An 18,118-nucleotide genomic window follows, 5' to 3' on the forward strand; every position below is an offset into this window, starting at 1 on the left:
AGGTTAATTTGCTATAAAGGTGAAATCAAGGTTTACAAATGAAAGCAACATACATACTCAAGGCAGGACTAAGAACTCACACGGATAACTAAGACCCTCCACATACATCCCACTTTGCCCTTAGGGCCTTTGGGATGGCTGCTCTTTCAGCCAGGCTCTCTCTCCCCCTGCTTCTTAAACACCTCCAGGAATCTGCTCAAATGTCCTCCCTGACCTTATTTTTCTCCATGGAACATATCACCTCCGGACATTGTATATATTTTACTTAATTTTCTCTGTGTCCCCCACCAGGCTGTCTGCTGCATGTGGATGGAGACCTGACTGCTTCACTACCTGCTGTGCCCGGTATCTGGAACCCACCCAACACAGTAGGACCTCAGAGATTGTGTGACGGGAGTGATCACTGTAGGCCACAGACAAAAGCCTTCCCAGCAGTCATGGTAAGAGTCATTCATACTCTACTTACTGAGCCCTACTGTGTGCTGGTTACTGACCTGGGTGGGAGGCATGCAGTGGATTAGACACAGTGAGCACACACAGCATGTTAGGAGGGACCTGTGCTCTGGAGAGCACATAAGGCTGGGGGAAGTCAGGAGTGCAGGAGTGGAGGAGAAGAGGGCCAGGTGGAGACAGTGGTGCCAGAGGAGACAGAGAGGTGGGGCCCAGGTCGTGTAGGGCTTTATGGCTCCTGTGAGGGCTTTTCCTCAGGGCAGCGGAACCATGGCTGGGTACGGAGCAGGGGCCCGTGTCCTGAATGCTATGCAGGAAATGGAGAAGGTGTCTGCTGGGGAGATGTGCTTGGAGGAGGCTGTCCCTGTAGACTGTGCAGGCAGAGAAGGCTCCTCTGAGGAGGTGACATCTGAGCTGAGCCCTTGTATGGACCGTGTTTCCACCTTCTGTAGACTGGATGCTTTCATCTGCCCTGCAGCCCTGTGCAGGACACACCCTGTTCTCAGTCACCTGGACTTGGCCTCCTGCCTCCCTTGTGGGCCCTCCCACCCCAGAAGGAGTCCTTCTAGATCTAACTCACTACCTCCTCCACTGGACTTGGACTCACACTGAGCCACTGTCCACCTGCCCAACTCACCCAGAGTCAAGTCCAGAAACTTGGGGGAGCCCCTCCACCACAGAGCCCATGAACTTACTCAAATGGCCAGTCCTCAGCCTGCTCACATGCCTCACACTCCCCTCCTGCAGAAACCCTGTGACAGATCATGTCCACAGCACCCTGCTCCTCCGATCCTGACCCCAGGCTTTCCCATGGGGTGTGACCCCGCATGGGTTGCAGTCCCCTCCTCCAGTCTGGTGAGTAGAAACTACCTTTTCTTTTTTCTTTTGTTAATATATTTATTTTTTTAATTTTTATTTTATTGAGTTATAGTCAGTTTGCATTGTTGTGTCAATTTCCAGCATAGAACATAATTTTGTCAATTGTGTTTACTCTTTCAAGAAACCATCTCTTGGCTTGATTTTTTCAAATGTTCCTTATATCTCTATTTTATTTTTTTCCTCCCTGATCTTTATTATTTCCTTCCTTCTGCTTACTTTTGTTATTTTTGCTCTTCTTTTTCTAAATCTTTTAGGTGGTAAGTTTGATTGTTTATTGCAGTTGTTCCTCGTTTTTGAGGTAGACCTGATTCTCTCGCTATAAACTTCCCTCTAAGCACTGCCTTTTCTGGATCCCATAGGTTCTGTATGGTTGTGTTTTCATCATCATTTGTCTGAATGTGTTTTTTATTTCTTCTTTGATTTCATCATCCACCCATTTTTTTTTAAAGTAGTATGTTGTTTAACCTCCATACTGTCATTTATTTCTCCTTTATTTTTCTGTAGTTCATTTCTAGTTTCATGGTATTGTGGTCAGAAAAAGTTGCTTCAAATATTTTCTATCTTCTTCAAATTGTTAATACTTCTTTTGTGACAAAGTATATGATCTATCCTAGAAAATGTGGTATGTGCACTTGAGAAGAATGTATGTTCTATTTTAGGGAAATATAATGTTCTGAAAATATTACCCAAGACAAATTGTTCTATTGTATCATTTAATTTCTATGTTGTCTTATTAATTTTATGTATGGAATATCTGTCCAGTGATGTTAATGGATTGTTAAAGTCTTCTACTGTGATTGTGTTCCGATCAAATTTTCCCTTTTTATCTGTTAGTATTTTCTTGTTATCTGTTATGTATTTAGGTGCTCCTATGTTGTGTTCATATATGTTAATGAGTGAAATATCTTCATCTATGACTCCTGTAATCATTATAAAATATCCTTCTTAATCTTTCTTTATAATCTTTGTTTTAAAGTCTATTTTATTTGAAATCACTGTTGATATTCCTGCTTTCTGGTCATTTCCATTTGTGTGGAATATCTTTTTCAATCCTCTCACTTTCAATCTATGTGTGTCCTTCTCCCTAACGTGGGTCTCTTCTATACAGCGTATTGTAGATACTTGCTTTATTATCCACTCTGCACTCTATGTCCTTTGATTAAAGCATTTTTTCCACTGACATTTATATTAATTATTGATAGAAATGTGTTTATTACACTTTGAACTTTGTTTTGCAGTTCATTTTGTATTTCCTCTTTGTTCCTTACTTTTTCTTTTTGTGGTTTGATAATTTTCCTTTTTATTATCTTGGTGTCTTTTTAGTTTTGTGACTCTATTGTAACTTTTTGGCTTGTGGTTAACCTACTTTGTACATATATTAACCCATTACTATATCTGTTTGTTTTAAACAGATAGTAATATAAGCTCAAACCCATCCTACCAAGAACAAAAAAGAGAGAGAGACAGAGAGAAAGAGAGAGAGAGAGAAACCTGTATATTTTCTTGCTCGCCTCTCCCACCCTTAATGATTTAGATGCCCTCTTTTATGATTTCATGTTTATTCTGTTGTAATTCATTGTAGCAATCACCTTTCCAATTATGGTTTTCTCCTTTTTGTAGCATCCTGCTTCTTTTCTATTTAGAGTAGGTCTTTCAATATTTCCTTTAGCATAGGTTTAGTGTTGCTAACTTCTTTTAGTTTTTGCTTGTCTGTGAAGTTCTTTATCTCTCCTTCTATTCTAAAGGATACCCTTGCTGGATAAAGTATCCTAGGCTGCATCATTTTTTCATTCAGGACTTTGAATATACCTTGCTTCTCCCTTCTGGCCTTTACTGTTTTTGTAGAGAAATCAGCTGAAAGTCTTATGGGGGTTCCCTTGTATCTCATTCTTTGTTTTTCTCTTGCTGCCTTTAGAATCATTTCCCATTCTCAACCCTGGTCATCCTGATTGTAATATGTCTTGGTGTGGGTCTGTTTGGGTCCTCCTTGTTTGGGACGCTCTGTGTTTCCTGTACTTGGATATCTGATTCCTTCTTTAGGTTTGGGAAGTTTTCAGTCATGATTCCTTCAAATATCTTTTCAATCTCCTTTGTTCTTTCTTCTCCTTCTGAGACCCCCATTATGAGTAGGTTGGCATGCTTTATGTTATTCCATAGGTCCCTTATATTGCTTTCATTGGTTTTTATTTGTTGTCTCTCAGCTGTTTTGTTGTCCTGTCTTCTAAGTCACATATTCATTCCTCTCAATTATCCAGCCTACATTTTACATCCTTTACCTCAACTCTCATCTCAGCAAATGAGTTTTCCAATTTTCACTGGCTCCTCTTTAGAGTTTCAATTTCGTTATTTGACATATTCTCTGTCTCTATACACAATCTCTTTTAGTTTCTTCAGTACTTTGATCACTCCTTTTTTGAAATCATCTAGTAGACTATCAATGTCTATTTCATTGATTGTTCTTTCAGGGGGTTTATCTTGTTCTTTTAATTGAGACAGGTTGCTCTGCTTTTTTATCTTGCTTATATCTCTCTGGCACTATGGCTTATGGAGTATCAATTATCTACTGTGGTCTTTTAAGAGTTTACTTATTTATATAAAATGGATGCAGAAATAAAACTAAGCACAAAGAAATTAGTTTTAAAAGCAGTATAATCAATAACAGAAGAACATATTGAAACAAGATAACAATTGAGTTGGGATGAATTTTTAAAATATTAAAGGAAGAAAAAATATTTGACAACAGAGTATAATCACAACAGAAGAAAAAAAACAAGGATAAAAATGAAATTAGACCAATTGAAAGATAATAATAAAAGTATTTTAAAAGAAAATTTTAAAAGGGATTAAAAATAGAAATATAAAAATTATTTAAGAAGTAACATTTAAAAAGTAAAAGAAAATGGAACAGAAAAAGAAAAGAGTATGTTCCCGTGGAGATTGTGTGCCCTTAGTAATTTTATCAAGAGGTCCTTCTTAAATATGTGTGGTTACCAAGTCTTACTTCTGTGCCTTTTGTCTGTTATCCCTTTGGTTAATGATGTGGCCATTAACCTGTTAACCAGAGCCTACCCTGGCTATTGAATGGGGACTCCTCTTTGTTTTGTGGTTGTCACAGCTCCTGCCCTTGCCTTGCTTCATGAACTCAGCTCGTTGTTTCCAGAGACCCTCTGGTCACACTCTTGGTCTGTGCTGCTCCCAGTGCCTGTAGGTAGACATGTCACATCTCCTCCCAGTGCTGCATCTTGGTGCTGCACTCCTGCATGGTAGGTGCGCAGGTTGTGCCCCTTCCCAATGCCGTGTCCAGGTGCAGCAGTCCTCCACAATAGTTGGGTTGGTTGCTCCCATATTCAGTGCAACTCCCCACTCCACATCTGTTCCACACTCTGTGGGTGGGCTTGAGGCAAATGGCCACACCAGCCCTAGTCCCTGCTCTTTGCCAGAACTTTGCTCCTTGTTCATTTGTCTTAGAGGTGTGAGTTCGTAGAGGCACCAGGACAGAAACTTCCTATATGTCTGGGGATGTAAACAAGTCTCAGTCTCACCTATGAGGTTGCAGAACTGCCAGGTACATATTCAGGTTTCAACCCCATGTCTGCCTGGGTAGGTATGATGGCTGTGGCTGAGCCTCATCTCTCTTATTCTGAGAAATCACCAGTTATGTTGCCATGAGTCAGCAGAAACAAAGGACGAAACACCCCTTCCCCCAGGCAAGCCAGCAATATTGCTTTGCTTTATTTTTTTTCTTATTTTATGGGAGGCCCAGGCTGTTCTGACCTGTATACAATCCAAGCAGATGTCCACAGCACACTGCAGTCCCCCAGGGTTACCTATGTACAGTCATCCAGAGTCTGCCTGGATCCAGCAGCCTGTCCCTTCCCATCCCTGATTCACTTCTAGGTTTGGGGGTTGTTGTCACACTTTGTGCCCATTTAACTTAATTCTGTCAGTCAAGGGTGGTTCCGTACACATCTGGGCCTCAGAGGTTCCCTGTCCATCCTGCTGACCTCTCCATTGGAAAGAGGGAGACCCAGTCAACCAGCACTATCCCTCCTTTGCTGCTCCCTCTTCAAAGGACCAACCCAAGCCATTTTGCATTTTCTTCCTTCTTTTTTCCTTTTCTCCTAGCAGATTGGTGGCACATTTTGTCTTTTGAAGATGGCAATGTTTTATCAAAGTTCAGCAGATGTCCTGAGTGGATGGGTGTGTCTGTGAATGTCAGTCTTGGTGAATTTATTGGAGAGGATAAGATACAAGCATCCTTCTACTCCAATATCTTGGCCTTTCTCCAAGAATATACACTCTTAATAATTTTGTCATAAGGTTATTTTTAACTATGGGTGGTTGCCAAGTCTTCCTTCTACGCCTTTTGCCTGTTATCCCCTTTTTTGGTGGTGTGGCTGGTGTTCTGGTGGCCTGAATCTGCCCTGGTTATTGAGCAGGAGCTCCTTTTTTCCTGTGGTTGTCACACTCCTGCCCATATCCTGCTGTGAAAACTCCACTTGCTGGTTCCAGAGGCCCTCTAGTCGTGCCCCTGGTCTGTGTCCCAGCATCTGTAAATGGGTGGTCTGCACCCCCCACCAGATGCCTGGTCCCAGGACCACACTTGTGCAAGGTAGTTGGCAGGTAGCTCCCCTGCCGCATTAGGTCCATGCTTTGTAGGTGGACTCAGAGGAAACAGCTACACTAGCCCTCACCCCTGCTCTGTTCCAGAACACTGCTTCTTGTGCATTTGTCTTAGAAGAGCCAACTCAGAGAGGCATCGGTGTGTAATGGTCCCTTCTTCTTGGGACTGTAAACAAATCTCATTCCCACCTATGAGGTTGTGGAGCCCCTAGGTAGGGATTTGGGTTTTGACCCCTCCTCTATCTGGGAACCATGCACCAGAAAATATAGTGGCTATGGCTGAGCCTTGACTCTCTTCTCCCAAGAAGTCTCCAATAATGGCACTGTGGGTCTGCGGACACAAAGGCTATGGCTACCCTTCCCCCCAGGGCACACCAGCAGTGTTTTCTGCCTTTTTTTTTTGTATTTTATGGGGGACCCAGGCTGTTCTGTATACTCTCCCAGCCATGGCACACAGAACATTGCAGTCCCCCAAAGTTTCCTCTGTAGAGTCAGCCCAAGTCCTCTGCTCAACTCAGAGAGCCTGTCCCATCCCACCCCTGCTGGTTTGCTTCTAGGGCTGGGGATCGTTGGGACCCTTTGTGCCCCATTAACTTAGTTCTGTCAGTCAAAGTCTATTCTATACAGATCTGAGCCTCTGAGGTTCCATCTCCATCCTGCTGAACTGGCCATTGGAGTTGGAGAGACCCAGTGTATTAATGCTATTCCTCCTTTGCAGCTCCCTCCCCATTGGAATGGTCCAGAACTATTTTCCTTTTTCTCCTTTTCTCCTGTTCTCCCACCAGATTTGTGGAAAATTTTATCTTTTGAAGAAGCCAATATTCTGTCAAAGTTCAGCAGGTGTTCTGGGTGGTGGGTGTGTCTGTTGATGTCACTCTTGGTGAATTTGTGGGAGAGGGTGAGCTCTGAGCATCTTTTTTACTCCACCATCTTTCCTCCTCCTTCACTCTTTTTCTTTTGATTGGAACATTTAGTCCATTGACATTTATAGTAGCTATTTTATAGATGTGGGTTTATTGCTATTTTGAAATTTGTTTTCCAGTTGATTTTGGTAATTATTTGTTTCTTTCTTTTAATTATTTTTATTTTTGTGGTTTGATAAATTCCTTTTCTATTAGCTTGGTTTCTTTTTGGGTTTTATGACTCTATTATATACTTCTGATTTGTGGTTATCTTGTCATTCAAGTATGATAACCCCTTACTTCATCTGTTTGGTTTTAGTTGATAGTCATGTGGGCTCAAGTGCATCCTAAAAAGAAAGAAGACAAAGAGAAAAAAGAAAAAAAAGAGAAAAAAATATATATTCTCTTGCTCTCCTCTTCCACCTTTCATGATTTTGCTATTCTCTCTTTCTTGTTTGCCTTCTTGTTTTCTTTATTGACTTACTGACTTATTTATATCCTCATGTTTTCCCTTGCAACTCACTGTATTTATCGCATTTCCAATTATGGTTTCTTAATTTCTATAGCTTCCTGTTTATTTTTTATTTAGATTAGAACTTTCAAATTGTTTTTTAGCATAGATTTAGTACTGCTGAATTCTTTTAGTTTTTGCTTGTCTATGAAAATCTTTCTCTCTTTCTGTTCTAAAGGATAGTCTTTCTAGATAGAATATCCTAGTTTGCAGCCTTTTTCTTATTCAGGACTTTGAATACATCTTGCCACTCCCTTCTGGCCAGAAGATTTTAGGTAGTGAAATCTGCTGAATGCTTATGGGACTCCCTTGTAACAAACACTTTGTTTTTCTCTCACTGCCTTTAGAATATTTTATTTTACTTTAACCATTTTAACTATAATATGTCTTGGTGTAGGTCTGTTTGGTTTCTCCTTGTTTGGGACCCTGTGTGCCTCCTGTAGTTAGATAATTCTTTCCTTCTTAAGGTTTGGAAAGTTTTCAGTCATGATTTCTTTAACTAACTTTTCAATCCCCCTTTCACTTTCTTCTCCTTCTGGGACTCACCATTATGCATAGGCTGGCACACTTTATATTATCTTGCTTTAATTGGTTTTTATTGACTTTTCTGTCTGCTGTTCTTTTTGGGTTATTTCTTTTATCTTGTCTCCTAAGCCATTTATTCATTCCTCTGCATTATCTAGTCTTCTTTTGATTGCCTGTAGTTGAATTTTCTATTTTTAACTAGCTCTTCTTTATAGTTTAAATTTTCTTTTTAAAGTTTTCTGTCTCTATTGATAGTCTCTTTTATTTCTTTCAGTGAGTTGATCATTTCCTTTTTGAAGTCTAGTAGACTATCAAAGTCTATTTTACTGATTGTTCTTTCAGGGGATTTCTCTTGTTCTTTTAATTGAAAGTGGTTCCTCGGCTTCTTTATTTTACTTATATTTCTCTGGCTCTATGTATTTCTTTTAGACCCATTTCTGAGCTGTGATATGTAGTAGGCAGGGTTGGAGCAATTCAGTTGTGAAGAAGAATAGGCAGAAGATGTTCACTGGGGAGTTCTCTCTGTGGTGTTGCCTGTCACTTGTTATGCAGACTTACAAAGTACTATTTGTTGATGTTGGCTTTATCCCTGCCTTAGCTATGGGAATGTCAGCCACCTACTCTGGTGCCCCTCAGGTTCTGAGCCCCAGGAAACATCAGTGCAGATCCAGCAGTGTCAGTCCCTTGGACCTGCCTTAGCAAGTGTGCAGTCACACACATGAATTTGTGGTCCACTACAGGTTCAGCTCAAACCCTAATCCCGCACCCACATATGGAACCATACACCACCCTGTTGTAAATACCCTCACTGGCCACCCTTCTTGAGTCAGAACTCCACTCACTGCCTGTAAGTCTCAGAGGTGTGGATCCACAAAGTGACCAGATACAGCAAATCCACCCTCTCTGCCTGGGGCTGTAAACAAATCTCATTCCTGCCTGTGAAGTTGCAATGGCACAGGGTATGGAGTCAACATTCAGCTCTGCCTTTGTGCAGAAGTGTTGCCTATCACCAAGCCCCATTTCTCTTCTCATGAGAACACACCAACAATGGAGCCAAGTGGAGAAAGTGACTTTGGCACAGCTGTGTTTCATTCCTCCCCCATTATACCAACATCGGTGCTTTTTTATGAGAGTTTCAGTCTGTTCTGTTCCACACACACACACACAGCCAGAGCTCACACTGCCCTCTAGTTTCCTGAGGCTGCCTGTCTGCAGTGTGACCCAGCCCTCTGCCTGGGCTCTTCACTGACTCCAGTAGCCAGTTCTGGCTCATCCCTTCTAGCTCATGTCTAGGGCTGGTCATCACAGGGACCCTCTGTGTCAGTTTTCTCCAGTTCTGCCTGCCATGCAGTTGCCACTGTCTCCTCCAAACCTTGGAAGCTCTGCTTCTTTCCTAGCTGATCTCCCAGCTAGAGAGGTTGTGTCCCAGTGTGAGTGTGCCTTTCTTCCTATGCTACTCTTTCCCTGCAGGATCAGTTCTGCACTGAATTTTTCTTTTCTCTTTTTATTCCTTACCATATTTTGTGAGAATCTTCCTGTATTTCAAAATAAAAGACACTCTACCAGAGTTCAGGAGGTTTCTGTGCAATTCAATGTTTTTGTAGATGTAATTCTTTGCGTATTTGTGGGAGAGGTCAAGCTGTGAGTCTGTCTACTCTGCCATTTTGGCTCCTTCAAATTTTAAAATAGGGCTAGGTCTTTCTTAATTACTCTTAACAAGCTGTTGTAGTTTTCAGCGTACATGTCTTGTAATTTTTCCTTGCCTCTATTGGATGCTGATTCAGAACATACACAACCTTCTGGAGAAACCTGTCCCACCCTGCCATTTACTGCCAAATAGCTGGCCTGTGTCTGAGTCACCAAAAAGTTTTGTTCTTTATCTGATTCTTAATTCTTTAGAATTTATCATTTTACTCTCATAAATGCTGATTGTACTTGTAACAAATATTTTAAAATAAAAATAATAAACTTTATTCTATAGATGAAATATGAATGAATCTCAAGTAACATATGCTTTTAATACCTTAGAATTAGTAAAGCAATATAGATACATTATAAACGCTTGAAATGTTGCCTAAAGGAAAAGTGCAGAGATTTGCAAATCCCACTCCCAGAAGTGACCGTCATTAATGGTTTGGTGAACATCTCTCAGTCTCTATCTCTCTCATTCTCTCTGCCTCTGTCTCTCACACACCACAAGATTCATTTACATCTATGATGATTTGACACATATGTGGTCATAGAGATGGCATCTTGGATGTAGATGATGGATTAACAGGCATCCAAATTGAGGGCTTCCTTGACATCAGGTAAAGACCTAGCACTCATTTTTCCAGCTGCACAACAATCATTCCTCCATCTGAACCAGAACTGATGAATCCCGCCCCCTCTCCATGAACATTAGTGTTGCTTCCATTTCCCTAGTAGTTTAAGCAGGACTGTGATGAACATCCTTGAAAAGACATCTTTGAACAATTGTGCAAGAATTTTAGTATGATCAACGGTAAGCATTAGCACTGCTCGAAAAGTGGTGCACTTGTGGAACTGTGATGCATCCTGCATACTGTTCTCCCAGAGAGGAGAGTCTGCTCACTCTTCCCTCCAGGGGATCTACTGTGGCCTCTGTCTCCTCATGTTGTCACTAGAGCTGGTTGTCACCAGGCTAAAGGCCTGCCAGTGTGATGTTGACCAATGCTGTCTCCGAAGTGTGAACATCTTGCATTCTCACTTGAGAGGTCGAGCATCTCTAATATACACTGGCCACCTGCATTGCCTCTTGTTGGAATTGCATGTGTTTGTTCTGTTTCTGTTTAGAACACAGTGTTTCAAGATATTTTTGGACCACAGGGATGTGAAACCTTTCTCTGACTTTAGGTTATGAAAAATGATATTTCCATGTTGTGGTTTGTCTTTCATGGATTTTGATTATTATTTTTTTTTATTTTGTTAGGTTATGTTTTGCCACAGGAAGAGCTAAGCATCTCCCTCCTGGCTCTGGTTTCACACATAGAATAGCAGTGCCTATCTCGAGATTATGCACATAGTTTCTAAAAATATTCATTTTGTATATCTCATATTTAATCCACCTGGATTTCCCTTTGAAATAACCAAAATGCTACTTCAAGTAAAAAAAAAACACCAATCCCTTGTTAAAATATGAGAGCAGACACAAACAGCCATCTTTTGTATGATTTCATTGATAGGGAACATCCAGTGTAGGGAAAGACACACAGAGAGAAAGAGGATTAGGGCTTGTCAGGGGTTGGGGGAGGGAGAAAAGAGAATGTGTGCTTTGGATACGGGGTTTTATTTTGAGGAAAGAAACAGTCTGAAACTAGACAGTGACGATGGTTACACAGCATTGTGAATGCACTTAATGCTCCTGAATTGCACAATTTAAAATGGAAAAACATCTAAATTTTATTATGGTAAACTTAAAACATAAAAATAGATGGTACTCTAAATGACATGAAAGAAAACAAGGAAATGACAGAAAAAAGAAACAAAAATGATGCCAGGAGAAGGGAAGTAAAGTTCGGGTCTGGGAGTGGGTTGATTCTTAGAATTAGATGACAGTGTTGGTGGTTGCAGAGACATCTCAGCCCGTAGGGGTGGTGATGCCTCAATTGGCTCTGGGTCTCATAGAAGTATGTGTGTAGGTGCAGGGGGAGCTACAAAATCAGGCTCAGGGTCTCCCTGCAGGACTGGTAATGTAACCTGGTTCTAGGTCTCCTGTAGGGCTAGTCTTACAGTCTGCAAAGCTGGTGGGATGTGACACGGTCCTGTGTGTTTTGCAGGTGCAGGCTCGGGTTCCCCAGCAGGGTTGTTAGAATGGGACACAGTCCTGGGTCTCCTGAAGGAGCCAGCTCAGGATCTCATGCAAGACCAGGCTCAGGGTATCCTTGTAATGCTTGTGGAATGAGACCCCATCATTTTTCTCCTGCAGCAGCAGATTCAGGGTGTCCCTGCAAGGTTTTGCAATTTCACCCTGCTCTATAACTCCTGCAGGAGCAGGCTTGGACTGTCCCTGCTGGGTTGTTGGAATATGACCCATCTCTGATTCTCTTTCAGAAGCAGGCTCAGGGTCCCCCTACAGGGCTAGTCGATTTTGTTCCAGTCTTAGGTCCTTTGCAGGTGCAGGACTGGGGTCTCCCTTCAGGGCTGGTGAAATGTGACTCAGCTGTTGGTCTCTTGCAGAAACAGGCAGAATTTCTCCCTGCAAGACTTGTGGAATGAGACCCATTGCTGGGTCTCTTACAGGAGCATGCTCGGGGTCTACATGCAGGGCTAGTGGAATTGGACCTGGCTAATGGTGTCCCTGCAGTGCTGCTGGAATTGTTCCAATTCTTGGGTGTCTTGAAGGTGTAGGCTCTAAGTCTCCCTGCATTGCTAGTGAAATGTGACCCAGTTGTGGTTCTCCTGAAGGGACAGTCTCAGGGTTTCCCTGCAGGGCTGGTGGATGGGACATAGTCCTGGGTCTCCTGGAGGAGCAGGCTCATGTTGCAACATGACCAATCTCAGGTTCTCCTGCAGGAGTAGGCTTGGGGCCTTCCTGAAGGGCTAGTGGAATTGGACATGGCTCATGGTCTCCCTGCAGTGCCATTGGAATTGGTCCAATTCTTGGGTCTTTTGAAGGTGTAGGTTGTAGGCTGATAAATTACCTGTAGGGCTGGTGGAATGTGACATGGCTCTTAGTCTAATGCTAGAGCTGATTCAGGGTCTTTCCACAGGGTTGGTAGAATTGGTCCCAGGCCTGGGTCTCCTGCATGTACAGGCTTTGGTATCCCTGTAGGGCTTGTGGAATGTGACTGGGTTTCTGTTTCCTGCAGGGGCAGGCTCAGAGTCTCCTTGCAGTGTTGCTGGAATGGCACATGGTTCTGAGTTTCCTGCAACAGCAGGCTTATGTCCTTCCTGCATGGCTAGTTGAATATGACTCAGACCTTGGTCACTTGCAGGAGCAGGCTAGTTTTCTCACTGCTGGGATGGTGGAATCAGACCCTGTCCTGAGTCTTCTGCAGAAGCAGCTCCAGGTCTTCCTGCAGGGCTGTTGGAACATGACCCATCACTGGTTCTGCTTCAGGAGTAGGCACAGAGTCTCCTTGCAAGGATAGTGTAATTGGACCCAGCTCAGGGGTCACTACAGGGCTGATGAAATGTGTCCTGGCTCTGTGGTTCCTGCAAGTGTAGATTCTGTGTCTCCCTTCAGGGTTGGTTTAGTGGGACCCATTCCTGGGTCTCCTGTAGTAGTAGGCTCAGAGTCTCCCTGCAGGGCTGGTGGAATGGGCCCCTTCTCTAGGTCACCTGCCAGAACAGATTTGGACTCTGCCTTCAGGCTGGTGGAATTGGGCCTGTTCTTGCATCTCCTGCAGGAGCAGGCCTTGGTTCTTCCTGGAAGAATACTGTAATATGACCCATCTCTGGTTCTCTTGCAGGAGAAGCTCATGGTCTCCCTAGAAGGTTAGCAGAATTTGTCCCATTCCTTGGTCCAAGGCTCAGGGTATCCCTGCAAGGTTGGTGGGATGGGACATAGTCCTGTGTCTCCTGCAGTAGCAGGTTCTGTTCTCTTTGCAGGGCTGGTGGAATGTGACTCCACCCTGTGGTTCTTTTGCAGATGCAGGCTCAGGGACCCCACCAGAACTGATGGCTCTTAGTCTCCTATGGGAGCAGGTGAGGGATTCCCTGGAGAGCTGTTGGAATTGGTCCCAGTCCTGGGTCTCTTACAATTGCAGGCTCAGTGTCTCCCTGGAGGGTTTGTTGAATATGACTTGGCTGTGGGTATGCTGCAGGAGCAAGCTCAGTGTTTCCATGCAGGGTTGGTGGAATGGGATCTAGTTCTGGCTCTCCTGCAGGAGGAGGCTGGGGTTCTCCCTGGAGAGGCTGATGGAATTGGACTGGGATGTCTGTCTCCTGCAGGAGCAAGCCTATGGATTACCTGCAGAGCTGGTAGAATGTCACATAACTCTTGTTCTTCTGCAGGAGCTGGCTCATATTCTCTGTGAATGGCTTGGTCTCCCCCAGGAGCAGGTTTGTAGTCTCACTACAGGGCTGGTGTTATGTGACCCGCACTGTGTTTTCTGCAGATGCAGTCTTAGTGTTTGACTGCAGGTTTGGTGGAATGGGACGAAGTTCTGGGTTTCCTGGAGTAGCAGGCTCACGGTCTCCCTTCTGGGGTATTGGAATGTGACCTAGTCATGTGTTTCCTGCCGAAGTGGCCTCAGGATATCCCTGCAGGGCTGTTGGAATTGTACCTCACTGTGTATCACCTGCAGGATCAGGTTTGTGCTCTCCCAGCAAGGCTGGCGTATTTGGACCTATTCCTGGGTCTCCTGCAGAAGCAGGCTTTCAGTCTTCCTGCAGGGCTTCTGGAATATGACATATCTCTAATTTTCCTGCAGGATCAGGCTTGTGGGTCACCCAGCAAGGCTAGTGGAATTGGACCCACTTCAAGGTCTTAGTGCATGATTGATGGAATGGGACCCAGTCCTGGGTCTCCTGCAGGAATTGGCTCAGAGTCTTCCTGCAGGACTGGTGAAATTGGACCAATTCCTGAGTCTCCTGCAGGAGGAGGCCCTGCATCTTCCTGGAGGGATGGTGGAATACGACAGAGATCTGTTTCTCCTGCAGGAACAGGCTCAAGGTCTCCCTACAAGGCTAGTGTAATTGGACACATTCCTGGATCCATTGCAAGTGAAGGCATGATGGTCTTCCTACACAGCTGGTGGAATGTGATTCGGCTCTGAGTCTCCAGCAGGAGTAGGCTTAGGGTCTCCTTGAAAGATTGGTGAAATGGGACACAGTGCTGTCTCTCCTGCAGTAGCAGGCTCAGGTTCTCCCTACAGTATTGGTAAAATTGGACCTGGCTCTAATTCTCCTGCAGTAGCAGACTGAGGTTATACCTGCATGGCTGGTTGAGTGTGAAGGAACAGCAAGTCTTAATACATTGGCCCACTCCTGGGAAAAGGATAAACAGGGCTTGGTGCATGGTCTCTTGTATTCTCTGAAAAAGACCCTTGAGATGTGTTGATTCTGATGACCTCTTCCAAGAACTTGAACACTTTTAGAATCTCTGCCCATTCATCTTGTTTAGACTGAAGGAATCTGCCTTTCATCAGTTCTTGGAATAGAGATCAACACAAAAGGAAAGAGGGAAGAAAAAAATACCAATCTATCTGTTGAGAAATCAGCTGAAGACATTAAAAAGTTCTCTTGCAATGCACTTGTTTCTATTTTGGTGCATTTAGAATCATTTCCTTATTATCAATTTTGGCCATTTAAATTAGAATACATATTGTTCTAGGCCTACTGGGGTTCATTATGCTTGGACGCTCTGTGCTTGCTGTGTTGAGATAGCCGGTTCTATCTTTGGTTTAAGAAAATTTCAGTCTGATTTCTTCAAATACCTTTTCAAATCATTTGTCTTTATTCTTTTCCATGTGGGATCCCTATGAGTCATACACTGGTATGTTTTCTCTTATCCCAGGTTTCAGTTGCATTGCTTGCATTGCTTTTCACTAGCTTTTCTATGTCGTGTTCTGACTGAGTGATTGTGATTATCCTGTTTTCTAAGTCATTTATTTGTTCCTGTGCATTATCTAGTCCGATTTGGACTGTCTTTAGCTTAGCTATTCTCACCATTGAGTTTTCTGATTATATTTGGCTCATCTAAAGTGTTTCTCTTTCCATTTATACTAGCCTGCATTTGTATTCATAGACTCAAGATTTCCTTCAGTGTTTTATGTCCTCCCTTTTCAAGTCATGTTCTAGTAAATTTTGGGGGTCTAATACATTGGATGTTCTTTCAGGAGACTCCTGTCTTTTGAAAATTTGGAATAGTTCTTTTAACTTTATTATATCTCTCTATCGCTATGGGTTAAGGATTATCAGTTATCTATTATAGAGTTGAACGGCTTTTGTAAGTGAAATCATTTCTGTGCACATTTAGTTTTAATGCTGTGAGGATTGTTTTTGGTATGTAATGATGCCATGCATTCCTTCTGTGTCTGTTGCCTGTTATATCTATGATTGCTACTGCGGTTTTTGTTGTGGTGAATATAACCTATTCTAGTAAAGTTAGCAGAGTGTCATTTTGGTTAAATGTTTATCATAGCTCTGACAGTGCTGGGACTACTAATTTTTGCTGGAATAGAGGTTTCCAAATGGTTTCTGGGCTGCAGGCTGGATATGTGGAGAGGGAATTGTTCCAATACACACTCATGAAAGTGCATTCGTCCTCACTGTTGCCACGGAAAAGTCAAAATTTTATAATGGGTTCCCTCAGGTTCTCTGCAAACAAAGACAAAAGTGGAAACAAATTTAATGATGTCACACATTAGAAACTGCTGAAACAATCCTGCAGTGCCACAATTGGGTCCTAAGTGTAGTACTGGGTCAGCACCACAACTATAGTTGCATTAGCATGTGGTAGGCAAGGTTGATGGAAAAGCTTCAAATTCTCCTATTTTTCCTCAGATCTCTGCTCCAAGAACTCTTGTCAATAAGGCATGGGAACTCAAAGGCAAGCATGGAGCATTTCAAAAACCTCTGCACTGGACAATAAGAAATTTCAATCCTGCCTATGAAAGTTGCAGATCTTTTGGCTATAGAATCTTATTTCAACACTAAATTGCCCTGGATTCTAGAAACCAGATAAAGATGGCTCTGATTGAGACCATTTCTCCTTTATGGAGAAAATGAGCAATTATAATGTGGATGTGAAAATGCTGTGACTAAGGCCCTGGGTTACTAAGCTAATCCACAACACATATGCCAGCAGATTTAATATTAAGAGAGGACCCAGGCAGATCTGTTCTCTAGATAGTACCAACCACAGCCCAAAACAATCTCCAAACCCCTGGGAATAAATTTGTGACATCAGCCACACCCCTAACACACAGATTCCACAGGCACTCCTAGCTCAAAACTGGCAGATGCAGTCTTGGTCTGGGAATCAATTGCAGAGAAATTTTGTGATTATTGCTTTCAGTTATGTCAATCAAACGTCCACTATGCACTCTTTTAACCCTCAGCGCATCGTCTTCCATCTTAAATGACCTGTCCACTTTAGAGTGTGCATCCCAGTAAAACACAGTTTCCCCTTTACTGCTCCTTCACCAAAGGTCAGGTCCTGCACTGATTTCCATTCTCTACTTTGCCTTCTACTCTTTCCAGGTTATGTGAGAATTCTTTCTGACTTTTGAAGTAAGAGATGTTTGGCCATTATTCAGCAGGGATCCTGAGCCAAGGGCCGGGAGAGTGGATGTTTATCTTGCTGTATACATGGGAGAGAGTGAGCGAAGTTTGCACTGGTACTCTGCCAGTTTGGCATGGATAAATTAACACAATTTAGATATAACTCACAGACACTTGATCCTTGTTTAGCTATTTTTCTCTATATCAATTGTGGAAGGATGTGTTCGAAGATTCCAAGTCTGACAATGTGTACATACCTACATTGCAGACTTTCAAATAGTTAACAGAATTGAATTACATACTATGGGAAGTGTATCAAAATAAAGATAGTTTTAGAAATATACTAAATCTAACTACAAGACAGAGTTGCCATATTTAGGTATCAGCTTGAAATACCCAAATAAGAAAAATACACAGAAAATACTAGTTAGCAGCCAAAATTCATGAAGGAGGCAGGTCAACACTTTTCTCTTGGTGCTTCCAACACTAAGAAAAACAATGAAATAATTCTTAGAATCATTAACAACCACAACCATGGGTTTCCATTGTTCATGTGGTGCCCTTTCCTAATAATGGCACATACTGGTCAATGTTGGCGATTCAAGGGGCAACATTACTATTTAGGAAAGCACAAAGAAATCCAAACAATGTATTTTTATATAGGCTTGGTTTCAATAGCACTTAGAGACATTAAAGATACGAGAACACTGCAAAAGTTTTGCTAGGCTATTGAGAATCATGTACTCTTCTATGAAAGATGAGAATGTTTAATCATCCAATTATGTTGAGGAACACAATTAAACCCGACAAATATGGCAACCACATATTTGCACCCGGTATATGCCTGAAGGGAAAAATGGTCCACAAAAAATTTGTCACTACATATCTATGCCAACAATTACACTTCATTTCAATAAGAGAATTATAATAGTTACAAATACTGTTTTGAAAAACTGAGGATAAAAAAATATTCAAATTCAGGCAAAGAATCCACTCACTTACCACACTCCCTTCACCCCAGAGAAGACATAAACCCAGC

General features: G+C 42.5%; 1 long non-coding RNA gene across 1 annotated transcript in view; it reads left to right on the forward strand.

Annotated features, from left to right (window-relative positions):
- Positions 1-397: 397 nt before the first annotated feature.
- Positions 398-18,118, forward strand: part of LOC140693011 (uncharacterized) — a 28,895-nt gene continuing 11,174 nt past the window's right edge. The window contains exons 1-2 of the long non-coding RNA XR_012068659.1: positions 398-440; positions 1,198-1,305. This is a non-coding gene — a long non-coding RNA (uncharacterized lncRNA). The remainder of the gene's footprint in view (positions 441-1,197; positions 1,306-18,118) is intronic.

This window comes from Vicugna pacos, unplaced genomic scaffold (assembly GCF_048564905.1).
Source record: "Vicugna pacos unplaced genomic scaffold, VicPac4 scaffold_19, whole genome shotgun sequence".
NCBI classification, from domain to species: Eukaryota; Metazoa; Chordata; class Mammalia; order Artiodactyla; family Camelidae; genus Vicugna; species Vicugna pacos.